This window comes from Patella vulgata, chromosome 3 (genome assembly GCF_932274485.2).
Source record: "Patella vulgata chromosome 3, xgPatVulg1.2, whole genome shotgun sequence".
Classification (NCBI taxonomy): Eukaryota; Metazoa; Mollusca; class Gastropoda; family Patellidae; genus Patella; species Patella vulgata.
In genome coordinates, this window is record NC_065881.2 from 68,169,289 (window position 1) to 68,182,573 (window position 13,285).

The following is a 13,285-nucleotide window of genomic DNA, read 5'->3' on the forward strand; positions in this document are numbered from 1 at the left end:
TCTAAGCTGCAACAAATTTCCATTTTTTTTTTACTGAACACTAGCATAACATTTTCAGTATATGGTTTCAATCCAGGCATCCAGTCACAGTCTAGCAAGGGTATATTACATTTTATTTTATGATCAGTAGTGGAATACCGCGTTTTATCAGTGAAATAAAAGTGTTATTCCACTGGCTAGCAGTAGTCCATGTTGTTTTTACCTAAAATGATTGTAAAATCATAAAATAAATAGAACATTTGTCGTTTTGTCGTGAATAACATATTTCTTTTCACCTCTAAGCAAGAAAACGTTTATATTTTCACTCATGCTACGCATTCGTGAAAATATAAGTTTTCTTGCTTCTCGATGAAATAAAATATGTTATTCACTCTAAAACGACAAATATCCTCTATACATTACATTACATTCTTAATCTCAGACTAAGATCCAATTCATTGTTCTGTAGACAGCAGTGTCCAAAGTTTCTTTTTTAAAAATCCGCTAAACGAAAATGACAGACGGGTGGGTGGGTGGCGAGAAAAAAACACGCCCCTTCCCACCCTTTTTTTTTTATCAGTGGGGAACTAATAAGTGAATCACATGTCGCTGAAAGGAAGGAGGTTAAAATTATCATAATTTAGTTTTAATTCCCCGCGCCACCATTATGGTCCCTATGAAATATATTCTTATGTTTAATATTATAGGTACATATAAACTATTATTTATGCACGATCGGTGAATAAAATTTTGTACTTACCATTCTACTAGAATATTTGTCCTTCATATTGATATTTAAAAAAAAAAGAAAACCCGGAGCTGTTTTTTTCAATTGGTAAGTTTCTACTGTTATCCTGCGAGTATAAATTAAAGACATAAAGATCCTAATATATAAATGTTTGCAAATAGCTGATGCAACACACGTACGTACTCTGATGCAAGTTCGGCGAAATTAATCCAATTATAGGAGACACTAGTCCGTGAGATTCCAAAAAGTCCTAAGTCCAATTTATTGGAAAAATCAATTTTTGGGATTTCCCTGCTGTCCATATAGATTTACTCAAAACAACCCAAAACTATTTCGAATAGAACAATACATTTTTATTGTTTGTCCGTCACACTTTTTGGGACACAATAACTCTCTTTCTAATTGAGCTTCAAACTTGGTGTAGGTGTTTATTAGGCCAATGCCTTGATGGAGTTTTCACTCTGTGTGGAGTTCGAAGATGAGCATTTTCGACTTGTGTAAGCAGAGATAAGCAATTTGATTGGTTGATGCTTTGGGACACGATAACTTTAGTTCTAATTAAGTGAGAGTGATGAAACTTCGTGTATAGTTTCATTACATCAATACCTTGACTAAGTTCGATAATGAGCATTTTCTGCTCAGGGTAAGCAGAGCGATAAGCAATTTGATTGGTCGAGACCTTGGAACACAACTCTCCTAATTGGGCTAGAATCTTCAAACTTGGTGTAGGTGTTTATTAGGTCAATGCCTTGATGGAGTTCGAAGATGAGCATTTTCTGCTTAGGGTAAGCAGAGATAAGCAATTTGATTGGTTGATGCTTTTGGACACGATAACTTTAGTTCTAATTAAGTGAGAGTGATGAAACTTGGTGCATAGTTACATTACATCTATACCTTGGGATTTTGGCTTGCTCTTCCATATATTTCCGTTTTTTGGGTTTTTGTTTGGGGGGGGGGGGGGCTTTTAGAAAAAGTGTAACTTTTAGGGAATATTAATCATCTATGCATATAAAAAGAAAGCAAAACAATAAAAAAATGTGTTGGGGGGTGGGGGGAACTTTTAGAAAAAGTGTAACTTTTAGGGAATATTAATCATCTATGCATATAAAAAGAAAGCAAAACAATAAAAAAATGTGTTGTTTTATTCGAAATACATGTTGTTTTGGGTAAATCTATGGACCCATTTCCCTGATCTATTTTTAGATACACGCGTCATGTGAAAATCTTAGAACTTTAGGCCATAAGGCATTATCTGTTTAGGCTCAGTAGCGATAAGCAATTTGATTGGTCAAGACTTTGGAAATTGCGGTAGAATGTTTAAACTCTGTGTAGATGTTAATAAGTGTCAAAAATTTATATTTTTATGGGAGCTTCCAGTGGAATTTTATGATTTTTTATGATATTTTTCAGTCAAATTTTATGATTCAGCCAGTGTTATGCGGCTAAGAACGTCCCACCAGAAGCACTGCCACTGGTAGCACCCCGTAGCCAGACGGGGGCAAGCCCCCCCCCCCTCCCCACGAAAAAAAAGAATTGCAGACCATAGTTCTAAAATACCTACTGTTTGTAGACAGCAGTCAGGAATCATCATGTGGATTATTGATTTCGGGACGTGGCACCTTGCACACAGTCTCATATTATTAGTTATGTTCTGACATCTATCTGCCATATATTTTGTACTCACTTGCCCAATGGCCCACTGTCGTGGGGCCCCTGTCTTGTCGGTATGTTCATTGTTCATAGTTCGCTACAGAACTATTTTCTGGGCTGGAAAACGTGTTTGCGACCGTCAAATTTTCAAAAATTTCCAAGGGAGGAGCAGTGACGGATCATGGCGATAGCAACAGGGGCAAATGCTTTGGGCCCGGGCTCCGAACGGGCCCGACGATTTGGTGACAAAAAAATATTACTTTTATATTTTGTAGAAAAAAAAAATAATGAAGACCCATTTCCCAAAAATCGTGAAACATAGTGGCCTTTTTTCGATGAGTTTTGAAATTATTTGGTAGGGGGACCCCAAGGGGCATCGGTCAGAAGCAAAAACAGTGATATCAACGATTCCACGTTGGATGGGTTGGCAGCGGGAAGTTGATACCAGAAATATTTCCATAACCCGAAACCCGATATATTATTTCTGGCTGACAGGTAGCGGTCTTGTTAATTGTCCAATATTTCCGTCAGGCCCCCGTTTCTCAGTCAACCAGCTCGCTTAACAAGAATCGCGAATCGATATTATTGGGCCCGGACTGGCAGTGGAACTCCCTTCCCACTGGACCTGGCCCCCTCTCTGCGATAGTAGAGACACCCCCCCCCCCCACACACACAAACCCCGACCTATAGGGTGTCTTCTTGTCACTGGCAGCTAGTCTGCCTCAGGGCCCGGCGACCCCGCTACCCCCTTCGTCCGGGGGAGAGAATCTCCCACCCCACCCACCCCTTAAACTTTCACTGCCCCTGGCGATAGGCGAGACCCACCTCGCCCTAGGGTCTCTTTTTGTCACTGGGGCCTGGCAGCTTGTCTGCCTCAGAGCCCGGCGACCTCGCCACCCCCCCTTCGTCCGGGGGGAAACAATCCCCCGCTCCACCCACTCCCCCGCAATATTTTGTACATATGAAATTGAAATGAAATGGGGTTTGACGCCCTGTTCTGCTCCGACTGGGCTAATGAAGACGGGGATATTTCTTACAATCGGGGGCCATAATCCAGGAAGTTATGGTCTAAAATGCATTACATACTTTTACAATATTTGTGTACAAGTAGCGACTATTTTGTCGGGCAGTTTCATTTCCATTTTCCCGACATTCGAACTCAACATGGAGTAACGGTGATATATTTGAACTGTTTTCAAAATCAGATAAAAAGTGTGACCTGCACAAGCTAAAAATGTGATTTATCGTACAATCGGGGGCCATAATCCAGGAAGTTATGGTCTGATATGTGCGAATAATGAAAGGAACCGAGATCCTTGGGAAATATAGTCATGATATAGTTACGGGCCTGCATTGATGTTTTCATTTTGTGTTAATTTTTCAATGTGAAGCATTCCATATTAAAGTATTGCATTAACATTCAACAACAGATTGCTTATTTTGATTATCTTTCGTTCTAGATCTAATTTCATATATATATATATATGTCCAAAGAACCTTAAATATAAATGGAGATTTTAACCTTTTAACCCCTTACAATATTCTTTGATATTCTCAGGAACAGTAAATTAATTCTCTGCTTAATTGGTTATATTTCGTGAAATCGTAATTCTTCTGTAACTCTGAAAACTCGTATCTCCAGGAAAATATCCGGATATAAATTCCAAATTGTCGTAAGTCCAGTTTAATTTGCAATACATGACATACACGTATAACTGCATAATATTGTGTCTCATTTATGGTGCACATGCCAAAATAATTAAGACAAAATAATGATAGTAATTAAGACAAGTCCGCCCCGGACGTCGTGTTGATGCTATAGGTTCTTTCCAGTTCCTGCTGGTGTTAAATTGGCATCTAGACAAGGTCCTGGAGAAGGGTGTACAAATGAGACACTGTCCAGGGCCCCGGGGTCTATAGTGGGGCCCAGATGTATGCCGAGTAATGTTTTAAAAACAATTTCTTGGTATAAATTAATAATAAAAAAACCCACTGTAACTTGATCGTAATGTAGAATAAATCGGTGATCTGGGTACCTAGTGGGTAAGATAAACCATCGACCCTATAAATGAAATGAACTGAAATGGGGTTTAACGTCCAACTTTTCTGCTCCTACTGGGCCAATGAAGACGGGCATATGCCATACAGTGTGCGGCCTACTCTTATATCGAATTCGAACTGTCAAGGGATCTTTTACGTGCACACCAGTGTGTACATGGGACCTCGGCTTTTCGTGACCCGTGACCCTCGTCGTCCCAATAAGGTCCATGGATAAACGAATAGTATGTGATGAAAACGGTTTTTGTTTTGCTATTCAAAAACAAAATCGTGTACATCAGGCTTATTAATGCATAAGTAAAACTGAAACGTAGTACATGTATTGTGTGAAATCTCAAATTTTGTGTTTTAGCAAATTAACCTACCGGCCGTTACCTCAGATATACGGGTGTCTCTGAATACTGGTTTGAAAAAGAATTTGGTTTTTTTTCTCTATCGGGACAGTATATAGGACGCCAGACAACCGTGGCGTACCCATTTAAAGGAGCTAAATCGCTAACATTTGGGACCTAGAAATTGACACAAGTGGGTCGGAACTCATATAATACTGTAATATGAATGTATATAAACTGATATACATTCAATGGTTTCCGTTTTTACTCTTATTTCAAATCAGTTATGTTCTGCGAAATAAGCCAGCAGTCTCAATCGAATGCAAATTTCTAGCGCCTGGTTATTCCAGTCTACATACGCCGTTTGGTTTGGTGCAATATGTCTAGCCTCGTTCCTCGAGTCTCTTGCTAGAACTGGGGCTGAAACGCATTATGGTACACGATTCGTGTACCAATGGTAAAATGTTTATTTTGTCTTAAATATTGGATATCAGAAGCCCATCTTTTTTCGGTAAGATCACAGCATCAATGTTGATTTAAATTGACAAATAATTTGTGTTTTCAATGTTGAAGAATTTGGATAATATTGAGTTAGAGACTTAGCTACTTTAAACCTGTAAGAAGAAGCTGATACCTGCGTGCAGTTCTCGAAATAAATATTTTTGGACATGGACCGGAAATTTGGGCTATAGTCACTGGAAAATAAAAAGGTTACATCGCGAAAATATTGTATCCGATAATATTTATATATAAAAGTTTGTTGTTATGTGCTTTTTTCTTCTTTGTCGAAAAAAGATATATCCCTTTGTATCGTTTCTTTGATTAAACAACCTAAGAGAGTGGCCGTGCATCAGGGATATAGTTTTAATAACGGCAACCTTTTAGAAAAGATAAAAAATTTTTTTTCGCAAATTATAGCAATCTGATTATACAGATCTATATAATTCGTTTTTTTATACTTTCGATGACCTACACTACATGAAGATCTGTCCAGTTTTACTGAAAGGTCGCGTCAGGGGTCGTACGAGCGGCTTTTGACCTAATGGCGTCAGAAATTGATTAATCATTCAGCGTTGACGTTTCTATAGTGGTTTACCCACAGTTCCGTGCATGACACGCCAAGAAGTTGTCGTAACAGATGGTTTCATTGGCTAATACCTCACGCCATCCAGAACGCATGTTATATAACAACTCTTCCAGATGCTAGTGTAGTACAGACAGATAAAACGAAATTATAAACTATAAAAAACGAAACGAAATAGGATCTGTGTCTTAATTAGATTGCAAATAATAGTAAAATAATATATTATGCAATGCCAGTGTGGTGATCATTGAATTATTGGTCTAGTTTGATATCTTTTAAAACCCACCCGGCGCCAATCTATAATATTAATACGCTCACATCGCCGACAATCCATACCTGCTATTTAGCAAGGACATAGGCGTAGGAGCCGGGGAAAAATTTATTTTCGGGCAATGAAAAATTCGACGACCTTTTTTTTCTATTAACGTTTAGGGAAAAAATATAACTAACTTATTTCTATGAGATCCACACTGCCCGAAAAGTATTTTCTAGTCTTTTTCTTGTCCACTGCATGCCCGAAAATATGCCCGAAGCTCTCTTATGATATGTATGCCCGAAAAAACGGTATTGATTTCGGGCAATTTTCTCTTATGCCCCCCTGAATTACTTTGAGCTCCTACGCCTATGAGCAAGGACCAGAGTTACAAATAATATAAATAAAACTAGAGCTCCGAAGGAGTTAACTGCACGTGTTTTGGTACGCCAGGTCAGTATACGTACGCCTTGTCACGTCAACAATCAAGTTATACCATGAATTATTGAGTACTGCTGTAACATCCCTATTAAAGTGGGAAAAACTTTCATTTTGAACTCTTAATAAAACCGGAAGTATATACTTCAAGACCGAACTTTTTGATAGTAACTGTTAGTTGACATCAGAGTCATCATATATACAAAGGTCAAGGGTCATTAAAAAGGTTAGGTCACCAGATAAAAAGCCACAAGTCAAAGAAAATTCAAAGTGAAACCGGAAGTAAACGAAATCGAAATTAAAAAATCGGCTTCCTAAGGATTGTTGCCACTTAGATTTGGTTCAAAACAAACAAACAAATTTCGAAAATCGGAACCAAAATGGCGGCTGAATATCGATTTGAAGGTTTTTTTGTGTTTTTTTTTTTGTAAAATCCAATATGACGGCCAAACGGTTGAAAATGTTATCGAACAAGGTCTCTGAAAATGAAAGATAATATCTGGGGCTAACACTACTATGTGTCATTTTTGGTCTATTTTTAAAATGGAGAGAACTATTCATGTTCGGGAAAAATAGGAAGGCCTCGGTAATTTCCGCACGTTTCCGGAAGCCGCCACAAAACTTTTTAATATGCCATTTTGAAGGCATCAATGTGTTCATTAATCCTACCAAATTTCAACTCTATACCTTAAATACTAAAGGAGATACATACTCCTGAATGTCGAAACTGAAGAAAACTTTCGCAAATATTTGATGCTAATTTAAACTAATCGAGCGAATCTTCGAATTTCGAAAAACTGTCAGTCTTTGGCATTCGTCCAAAGAATTCAAAAATGTAAACCCGACGAAGATCCGTTGATAAAAAACCGAGATATGGGGAATCTGGGATTATTTTCTGTCCCATCCGTAAAACACTTCCTGTTTGTCAAAAATGATCCGATTTATATTTATAATTAATACTAATACTAATAGATCCACTACTGAGCCTGACTGAGGTCCAGAAAGGCATAATGTTTGCACTTAGCTTTGGCTGCACAAACTGACTAAATCCCCTCCCCCCCCCCCCCAAAAAAAAAAGGGTAATAAAAACACTTACAGAAACAATACGAAACACGTAATAATAAAATCATTTACATAAACAATACGTGTTTCGACCGAAGGTCCGAAATGGCGAAAGGCGTAATCTATCTATCATTCTAAATTCTATGATTTATGGCATTGGCAACTGTGAACTATTATAGGGACTCTATATAATTTTTGTCAGTTACTCGTGGGATAAACTGAGATCAACTAATATTTTTAATAACGTTAATTAAGTTATCTCAAGTAATTATCTTTCTATTGTTTATTATTAAAGTAATGGTTTCACGTCGTCATTAATCCGATTTGCGACAAAATCTACGGCAACCGTTGCGTGGTAAACTGGACCGAACGTGTCCACAAATGCAGCGCCCCTAGTGGCAATTGAAAGTATATTAATACGCTTGCGCAAAGCACCTGTCAGAACGTTAAACATCCAGAAAATCACCATGGCGGACACGACAAGCAAAGATGTTTTAGCTAACGGCGCCGATCCCAAAAATGTACAAGACTTGACTGGCTTCGTAAGTACAGATTTATTCATATAATGCTGCCATCTTCTCACGGAAAGTTAAGTAAATTAATTGCTTTCATTTAGAACACGGAAAATGGGCGGCTCTGCTAAACATTTCGGTTAGGACTAGGACTCATGGGGGAGGCAGATTGAGATACTTGTGAAATGACTAACTGGTTGAGATGTTTATTGTAATTCACAGGCCTTTCAGTCAGACAGTGCCTTTAACTTACATTCCCATCAGACATTATATCGTCATTGTTTATTTTGAAAAATCTTCCTGTTGAAGTTGAATCCAGTGTCCCATTTCAGGCATTTATTAGGAGGTTCAGCAGATATTTTTTGTCCTCATTCAACTAATTTGCTAAATCTCATTGCATTTCTTAATTAAGAGGGGTTAACCCCAGCAGCACTCAAAACGAGCTGTCTTGTATTACCCTCCATATATCCTGAAAAAAGGGTACAACATCACGTGGTTTTAACATATTTAGGAACAAAAATGTGTGGCTGCTACTCTAGGCTCTAGAGGCTAGAGGTGGTCACCACAGCTGTGACCTGGCATTACTGACATAATTGTTACCCCTTCTAAATTCTGCCCAACAAAGTTGATATGGCCCCTGTGGTTTGTTATTGATTTTCTTGGATAAATGTCCAATGTCTAGTTAAAAACTAGATAATGTAAAAGCAATTTGCTGAAAATTTCAGTCTAATTGATCCACTCTGAACCGAGAATTTAGCGATTGAATTTTCGGCGTAGCCTCGATCATCATTACTAAAGTCGGTACGATAAAAAAAACATAGTCTTGATTATCCATTTCATGATTTAATCATGAATGAAAGTTGAGCAGCAACTGGGATCATAATCCAGTAAATATCGCAGGCTAGCGATGACATCGAGAGTTGATTATGATCTGGATAAGTTAATTAATGTCTAATTAATAATTTAGATAACATTTCAGGTCTAAAGAAAGACCCGCAATAGGTAGATTTGTGTATGTTTAAGTAAGAGGCAAATCTGCCTATTACAGGTCTTTTTTTCTGACTTCATATGTGATATAAATTATTATTTAAAAATTTATTAAACAGGCAATATACATTACAAGAGCAAAATCTGCCTATTGCAGACTGTCTTTCTTTAATTAGACATTAATTAACTTATCAAGACCATAATCAACTCTTGATGCCATCGGATGCTGGATATTTTCAACAGTCAGAGTGAAGTAATTTGATTGAAATTTTCAACATGCACCCTTTTCATTATCTATTTTTGAACTATTATACTGTAGCAAGCACTGTCAGCTCTTCAAATAATCTTAAATAATGCCCCTTCAACATACGCTTATAGAGTTTATCGATAAAATAGATAATGAGACTTAGTTTTGATAGTCAAACCTAAAGTTACATCAAAGGCTTGATTTACAACCAACAGGATCCTGGTCAAATTAAAATAACACATTAGAATACTTGCATCTAATCACAGGTTTAAAACAAATTATTTTGACTACAAGTCTGGCCATTGTCATTTGTTTATATTTGGAATTGGTTTTGAAAGCAGTGTTAGTAATGATGTAATTATTTAACAAGGGTGATTTTTTGGAAACAGATAGCAATTTTAGATTAATAATGCTAATATGGTACACGACAGTAAATTAAAAGCTCCGCTCACTGTGACCATCTATATTTCTCTTTACAAATATTGCCCCAACATACCAGTAGTTGAGATTAATTGATTAATTAATATCAGAAGCTTATGGCTGTAGAGAGCAATACTGTCCTTAGTAACCAGATATAAACAATGCCTGCAGTAACAATAGAGATGATTAAAAAAGGTTCTTGTGATCAATATCAGTAGAATACTATTCACTAACTACTGAGTCAATATCAGTTTATTGAAATCTATAGGTGATCTTGTCTTAAGGATATGTATATTTCACAGATATATACAGAACAGTTAAAAAAAAATTGTCATGTACTTACCCCAACAAAATATTGTAGGTAGCTTGAACAATTACATGTACATAATTTAGTAGGGCACTGGATCTGCATGGACATACATACATGTACAAATCGCATAGTTCTGGCTCAGTCACTTAAATGTATTTCTTTGCCTTCTAGTAAAACCATTATCCTGTTCCTAGACCTGTGGAACTCACACTTTGTTGAATTTTGGCTTATCTTTTTTGTAAAAATGTCACAATTTAGGCCAAGTATTCAAGATTTGCTAGTCTTTTGCCCCAAATTACCTACTATTACAAGTAGAGCCATACCAGCTCATGTCCATTGACTTGTCTTGTGTTATTGTTTGTGTGTTATGCAGCCCACCTGCACTAGCACTTACTATTAAAGCCCATTTCTTCACTTGCCGTAACTGTAACCCTATCTTGCTATTTTTAAGGTCCAGACTCTACTTCAACAGATGCAAGATAAATTTCAACAGATGTCAGATCAGATAATCACAAGAAATATCCTTTTATGTAGTATTTTGTTCCTATAGAATACATTTACCTTTTATACTTTCCATTTACATATATTGGTGTGGGGGGGGGGGGTATATTATGTAAAGTTTTTTCTTGTCATTTGTTTAAATTTATATTTTCAAATGGAGTTTTTGGGTTTGGTTCAAGAATTTTAGGCAATGACTATGGTCCATACTATTGATTCGGCATGTGGCCAAACAGAGCTGGATCATTGTTGTCACTAAGATAGAACTTATGGAACCAATATAAATGGAAATGAAATGGGGTTTAATTTCCTGCTGTTCTGCTCCCACTAGGCTAATGATAACTGGCATATGTCATATAGTGTGCTCTATTGGTATGCAAATGCCAAAGATCTTTACGAGCACACCAATGTGTAGGAGGGACCTCCCTTTTTAGGCCCACTATGCTACACCACTGACAAGGGGAAACCACTCCGAAAATTCCATATAAATGGATTACAGAAACGCCCTTGTTGGCAACGATGGTACTGTTATAATTGTATTCCTTAATAGTTTTACTAGATGATATGGGTCACCGTATTGATGACTTAGAGAAAAATATTGCTGATTTAATGACACAAGCTGGAGTAGAAGATGGCAGATCTTAAATAGTACAGTGGTAGCAAGTGTTTACAATGAACAGAGCCTGTGATCATTATTATGTCTTTTTTCATTCCATCCATTATGTTATACCGTAATTTGTCTTGGTGGTTCTTTTGACAGCAGCCAACCTTTTAAATATTGCAGGACAAACCAGAGAGAATGAATGTTGCAGCACATTCCAGATCTGCTGGTATAAAATGTCAGTTTTGGAAAGGCAGGAATACTCTTTAAGAACCATGATGATATAAAAAACAAATTTAATATTGCATTTTAAGCAACATGATAATCAAAACTAAATAAAATGAAATTGTGTGTGTGTATTCGATATAAACAATATCTATCGTTCTGTTTTTTGTCACAATTATTTGAGTATTGTAGTTTAATAATAAATCACATGTAAGCAAATTGATCACACTGTGCCCTCACAATTTTGTATATCAGTAGATGGACTTAAATATCATACTATAAATATCATTGTTTGTCCATGCATGTAAAGTATTTTCTTATCAGTTGTTTAAAATTATCTTTTCAAATAGAGGGTAAAAAGTTTTTGGATTTGGAAATATGCAAATTGTTATTCTTTATAAATACTTGTATACCTTTGACAGGGATTTTTAAAATTTATTTGAACTTTAAAGATTGTTTTTGAAAAAAAAAAATACTTTTGATAAAAATAAAGTATAACAATATCATTACATACACTACAGGTTATAACTTATTGGTGAGCATTTTTAATCGGCGAAATGCATGATGGAATTTGAAGATAATTGGGTGTTTATATTTATCTATTGAAAAGAATGAAGTTTTTATTATATTGATTCTAGATTTGGTGTGATATATAAAGTATATCATATTATACGTGTGTGTTACATGCTTGTACTTATTATATATAGATATTTATTAAAATATTTTATAAACATTTATTAAGTGTTGAAATGTATTACTGTTTTTTTTTTACAACTCCGACTTTTTCTGAAGAAAATGGTTGGGCATAATCAAATTTGAAAAATTAATACAAATACTTTAAAACAGAGCTTTAAATACAGAATGTAATCAGGTGATTCAGTTTTTGTAATTGAATAATTGGGCAGTCCACCAGTCCATAGCAAAATATGATAGAAAATTCTCTCCACATGGCTTATTTTTGTCCAGTTTGTGTGGAAAATTTCATTAATGTCTTCAGGTTGCCCCACTTGATCACTTCTCAGGAATTTTAGAAAACAGTGTATTTTGCCGTAAATATCAAGATTTGGCTTATTGTTATCGAAGTTGACTGCTAAAGTAATATAATAAGCCTCATTATTCCTATGCTGATGACACCTAATTCATCAATGACACTAATCAAAATGAGCACTCTGCTTTAGATCTGTAAAATCGTGGATGAACGAGAGTAAGCTTGAACTGAATGATTGCAAGACGGAAGCCATGCTTATAGGGACAACTCAATGACTTATGTCTACTCTAAATTCATGTGTGGTAATCTGTGAAACTAACATTCAGCTCTCATCATGTGTAAAGAATCTTGGTGTACTACTGCATTCCTGGTTAACCACGGAGAAACTGCCTGAACAATGTTGTTTTATGTGTTACTACAATCTCTGATGTATTGGCAATATTTGACACCTAAACAGTTGGGGCCTGTAAGCTGCTTGTGTGTTCCTTGGTATTCTCAAGGCGCTATTACTATAACAGTGTTTTGATTGGAATTCCCCAAAACCTATGTGCACAACGACAAGAAATTCAAAACACTGCTGCCAGAATAATAACTAGAACACAAAAGAACTCAAACATGACTCCCATCTTAAAATCACTCCGTCATCATTAGCCCAGTCAGAGCCGAACAGTAGGAAATTAAACCCATTTCATTTCTTTCTTAAAATCACTACATCAGTTACCCACAAGCCCGAGTAACTTTCAAGACTTCAACCTTGGTTTATATGTTACCCATCTGACTTCACGGACCTCATTCAGTCATATCAACCAAACTGACCACTTAACTCACAAAATAAGCCCCTTTAACCATGGGGATAAAGCCTCCAGTGACTGAGGAATAACTTACCACTGGAG